We start from the raw sequence: 6039 nt of genomic DNA, 5'->3' as shown, positions 1-6039 counted from the left end.
GGACAGAGGACATGCAATTTCAAAATGAGAAGATGAGCCAGAGGCAGACACAGGAAGGCAGAGAGCCCCAGAAACAAAGCATCTGCTTCAGACATGGAGAAGAGGAAGGGCATGAGTGGGAGCGGGGCGTATCAGTCCTCTGGATCCTCAGCCCCAGTGTGTGCAGTCACATGGACCTCTGCACCCTGGTGAGGGCTGTCAGTCTGTGTGGATATTCACTGCAGCCTGCCCCACATTACCTAAGGCCAGGCGCCAGTCAAAGCAAGCTGCTTTGCTAGCTGTGTCATAATGAAATGCTCATTCTGCTGTCTACTGTGAGAACTCCAAACCCCACACAACAGGAAAAGGCGAGGGAAACATGAATGCCGATAGCACTGGAGCTACAGAGGGTGATGCAATTGGGAGTAACCATCCGAGGGAGCCTGCCTAAGGGTGGGGGCCATCCTTATACCAGATAAGATGGGGATTAATCTGGTCTGGCATCAGAATTCAAGTGGTCCAGTTTGGTGACTGAGGAAAAAAAACCTCTGTATTGTCATGGAAGCCAACATGAATGAATAATGTCCATTTTAATACAATAGTCCTACTGGTACAGGTTGAGAGACAGGGTTCAGCTCATTGAAAAGATAGAGGGGTGAACTGAAGAAGCTGGATGTATTTTTAGGCTTGTGGTCCATAGGGCAATAGAGGACCATAGGGATCCTGGAAGGACAGTGATTGGGCAGAGGATGAATGAATGGGGATATAGTTCACAATTAGGGAGTACACAAGGGGCACACCGACTCTCAAGTGATTTTCTTTGAGCCTTGTCCCAGGACAAGATACGGAGCCTGGCTCTAGGGTTTGGAGACCTCTGCATTATTGCCAGACTTGTTTCTTATATTGCCTTGCAAGCTTTGCCTGAATACCTGCAGTTAACAGCAGGTTGCTTGTCTTTACAATGGGCACACCTCAGCCTGCTAAGGTTTGAGACTACTCAAGTTCCTGCAGGCTTGAGTAGATTCCCAATATCCTTCCTGGGGCTCTGTCCTTCCACCTTCCTGCAGGAACCCAGGAAGCTGCCCTCTTTCTCCACCTCCAGCATTGGCTTTCATTGTCCTTGAGAGTACAGTGATTTCATCCTGGACTCTGGAGCCCCACCACCTCATCTGCTCGGATGCCTCCTGTGAATGCAATTATGTAATGCCTTTTACCCTCTGAGCTCTACTTTCTTCATACCTAGCAAAGAAAATAACTCTAAAGCTAGGGTGGATATGACATCACATGTAAGGCACACAATTGATGTAACACCAGCACAAATAAATTTTGTTTTCATTGGTATATTTTATCATTGAATAATTTTGTTGAGACCTAGTCCAGTAGCTGGGTCTGTTACCCTGCCTTGCCCTGATTCATTCTTGTTGGGGCTTCTGCCTCTACCTCACCAACTTGGGATGCCATGATTCTACCATATCTAGGGAAATGTAGCCTCTAGCATTGTGTGAAAGAGCATGCCTAGGCATGTTTAGGGGAAGGGGTTGACTCTGTGAGTGGCAGCAGCATGGTTTTCCCCCCTTTTATCATGTCCACTCTTGATAGCAAATAAACCCTGACTTGCCAGGATAGACAGCCTGGTGACATTTCTTTCAGAAAAGCTCGTGAAAAGCTCAGTAAACAGAATTGATGGAGGAGGTTTTTTAATTGTTCCCCTTGATTCACAGCAAGATCAGGAACAGGTTTAATGTCTGCAAGCATATGAAAGCTATTTATAGGAGGGGTAGTGACATTCTGTTCTCCATCACTAATGACAGTACATGTTTAAATTAAATAAATTATAGGAGTAAGGAGTCCGTTTAGGGGACTGGAGAGATGGCTCAGTGATTAAGGGCAAGTGCTGCTTTTACAGAAGACCTAATTTCATTTTGATACCCATGGTGGGCAGCTCACAACCAAATGTAATTCTAGCTCCAGGGGCGTTCAATGTCTGTGTCCTCTCAAAGGCTTCTTACACATACACACACACACACACACACACACACACACACATACACACAGAGAGAGAGACAGACAGACAGACAGACAGAGAGAGACAGAGACAGAAACAGAGATACAAAAACTTAGATTGGCATAGAATGGAAGGAAGTATTTCAAGCACCAACTCTGGGCCTGCCTGGTTAGCTTCTTGAAGAAAAAATAATCATCAAGGCATTTTCCCGTGTTGTTTTCCTTCCTTTGATTACAAAAGCCATCCAATGCCATTCTAATAAGTTCCTTTTGCTAGTTTAGTGCCAGTTGATGTCTGCTGTATAAACAAAGGACCCTCACAGATCCTCCAACCCACCATCCTTGTCCTTTGTATGGTTGTCACAGTCAACCAAAGAATTCCCACATGTTCTTTAAGAACTGATTTCTTCTTGCTCTAAGGCATTAATGAGATCAGCATGGATAGCTGCAATGTACTGGGGGGAGTCGCCAGATGGTGACATTACTTATAATTTCCTTATACAGTTTATCTTGAGGTATGTGTTTGTTGACTCATTACCAGATGCCTTGTCACCAGCCTCTTGCTATATAGCACTGCCTTTTAAAACCCAAGTTATGAAAGATCTTGTGGGGACAGATTTTGGATGTGATCAAAGTGGTTCTTTTGGCAATGACTCAGAGGCATACACCCCAACTTCACAACAATTTATGTGTGAAATGGCTGATGTCAAACAAATATTTTCAGAAGGGGAATATTTTCTAAGTGGATGCAGCCAGCATGCATTGCAGTTATGTCAAGAACCGATGACTTACACACTGCCGTTGTTTACATGCAAACCTATCATAGATTATGACCAGCACTTACTTCTTTGATGAACTAGGCATCATTTCCAGAAAAATTCTTAAGCACTAGGTTCCAGTCAGAAACCATGTGAGTGGTAGGGAGAAAAATTTGCTTGACTGTTGTGAGATAATCTTTTCATACACTGTGAAGATGTGTCTCTGCCAAGGCACCTTCTGATAAAGAGCTTAATGGCCAATAACTAGGCAGGAGAGATTAGGAGGGTCTTCTGGGCAAAGATAGGAACTTTGGGAAGAAGAGAGGTGGAATTCACCAGTGAGATGCAGAGGAAATCAGATGTATTGTATGGAGGAGAGGTATGAGGCAGAATGTAGATTAATGTAAATGCGTTAATTTAAGTTATAAGAGCGAGTTGGGAAACTAAGCCCAAGTTTTCATACTTAATAAGTAGTGTCAGTGTCACTATTTGGGAGCTGATGTTTCAGAAAGTTTAGCTATACTCTACATTTGAAGGAAAATTGAAGATTAAATTATTGTGTGTGTGTGGGAGTAAATATTTCTATATAGGAAGTTTCTGAGTAGTTTTTACTGTTTGAGCACTTATTCTGGTAGTTAGATAAAAAGAAGAATGAATACCAACATTGATTGCTATTAGAAATATTTAACTTCTAAATACTAGTCTCTACCAAAAGGAAACAAAAATGTACAAGTATTCACTATTTCCCCTCTGCCTCCAGCTCTGATTTTCCTTCTATTTCACTAATGTATCAGTTACCTCATGGTGTGTAACAACTACTCCTGTCAAACACCAATTAGCTCATAAGAGAGTGGGTTAGCTGGATAGATATGTTACTCTTGGCTAGGCATGCTTGAGTATCTGTGAGGATTGGAAGTCTAGCTTGGGGCTCTTTTTTATTACTATTATTGTTATGATGTGTTTGGGCTGTTTGGCTGGTCTAGAATGATCTGAGCAGGGATATCTAGGCTTTCTGTTATTTGTTTCCCCATTTGTAGTCTAGTTTGTCACATAACTATGTCAAGGTTTGGAGAAACAATGAAAGGAAAGGAACAAGGGAGGGAGGGCAGGTGGGTCAAAGAAGAGGGAAGGTAGAGACAGAGATAGAGGCTAAGAGGGAGAGACAGAGCTAAGAACAATGCTATAAAGTGACTAGAGACAAATGTTACACAGCCTACTATAGTCCCACATTTAAGAATGTTGCATCTCACTGGGCAGCGGTGGTGCACACCTTTAATCCTAGCACTCGGGAGGCAGAGGCAGGCGGATCTCTGTGAGTTCAAGGCTGGGCTGGACCGACAGCCTCCAAAACAATACAGAGAAACCCTGTCTCCTAAACAAACAAACAAACAAAAAACAAAACAAAACAAAAAACAAACAAACAAACAAAAGAATGTTGCATCTCTGGCATTCTGGCTCCTAGGTGTAATGTAAAATGAGAAGATGGGGGGGGGATAGTGAAGCAGGAAAGAGGATTTCGGAGGGAGGAGTTCCCACAGGGGGCATCAGAAGGAATTGTGAGAATTTGGCCCAAGAGAGGTATGGATGAAAGTTTGGTATAGAGAGGAAATGCTGATGACAGGAAACAAGGTTTGGAGCAGAGTTCTTTAAATTTAGGAATTTTATCCCTCTTGACATTCCAGGAGCAATGCTGGCAAAGAATGAGATTTCAATTAAGTTACTTTTTGGCTACTGGGCCATGCATTTTTAAACACAGCCGTGCAAGTTATGAGGAGTCCCAGGACTTATTTAAATTGAGCATTTAAATTTCTAAAGGAAGTCCATTAACACACACAAAAGAAGAAAAGCAAAACGGTGATTCCTTTTCCCCCTCAGGAGAAGAATCCATCATGTTTAGATGTTTCACACTCCGGATCACCAGTCCATTCGGCGTGTTGAAGGGTGGGGCATTTGTGGTGTTCTTTGAAGACTTAGTGAATTTAGATTTTTCAGCTAGCCATAGAATGTCAAGAGACATTCTATTGACTACTCCTTGGTGGAAAATGTGGCCCGCTTGTTCGTGTGTCTGACAGATCCTCTCTGGGGCATGGTAGGCAGCCTCATCTCTATTCAAATCCCAGTGATTTTTGTTGTGGTGTTGACACAGGGTGTCCCTTTATATCCCTGGATGACCTAGAAATCTCTGTGTCCACCAGACTGGCCTCAGACCTGCAATGATCATCCTGCTTCTCCCTCCCAGGTGTTGGGATTAATGAGCCACCACAACCTGCCTAACTTTATTCTTAACCAACTATGTCAACTTGAACTTGCTTTCTTGTCTGACTCAACTTGTTTTTAGTGCTAAAATGGAACAATCATTCCTATTAAGATAATGTATGATTAATATAAATCACATGTGTAACTTGTAGTCTTCCCACTAGCCGCCTGGGTCCCGAGCTGTCTCAGCCCCCAAATAACACATGAAACACTATATTAAGTATGAAGCTGTTGGACGTTTTCTTGATTTCTTTTTGACTAGTTCTGACTTAATTATTAACCCATAACTGCTAATCTGAGTATTTTCACGTGGCCTTCTCTTACCAGAGAAAGGGTCCGGACCTCTTACTCCTCTGGTGTCCTACATCGTGACTCACTGTGCCTCTGTTTCCCAGAATCCTCCTCGACTCCTAGTCCCACCTATCTTGCTTCCCTATTGGCCAACAGTGTTTTACTTATACCAATTAGACAAATATATACACAGGACTTCCCACATCACACATGTTTACTTTAGATGTCTCAAAAGACACAGTGGGCTGCTCTTTCCTGAGCTGGTGTCAAGATAGTACAGAATCAGCCAATGTACTTGTTTAATATACAGTGCCAGGAAGCCACTGAGCCAAAGGAGACGTCTTTTATTCTTATTGCCATTAGGAGAAAACTAAGTGAAGAGCAATCAACATAGGTGGGACACTAAATGTGCCACTGGAGCCATTTAAAAACAAGTCAGTAGTGAGATACAGTTTTTGTTTTCCACATTTTTATTCTATATCTCAAGGCATCTACAATTTAGTTGAGGGGTAAAGACAACAGGAATCAATAAAAGCATCAAGTTCTATCCATAATAGATAAAATATGGAGCAGCCCTGCTGTCCATAAACAGATAAATGGATGAGAAAATGTAGTTGGTATATGCCATGGAATTTTGATCAGGTGTATAGAATGAAATTATAATGAATGGGAACTGCAGATCATTGTGCTCAGAATCTATTGCATGATTTCTCTCATGTGTAGCATCAATTTAAATGTCTTCCTATATGTA

The sequence above is a fragment of the Mesocricetus auratus genome, unplaced genomic scaffold (genome assembly GCF_017639785.1).
Source record: "Mesocricetus auratus isolate SY011 unplaced genomic scaffold, BCM_Maur_2.0 Super-Scaffold_100010, whole genome shotgun sequence".
Classification (NCBI taxonomy): domain Eukaryota; kingdom Metazoa; phylum Chordata; class Mammalia; order Rodentia; family Cricetidae; genus Mesocricetus; species Mesocricetus auratus.
The sequence above is the reverse complement of the archived record's forward strand: the minus strand, read 5'-3'. Positions refer to the sequence as shown.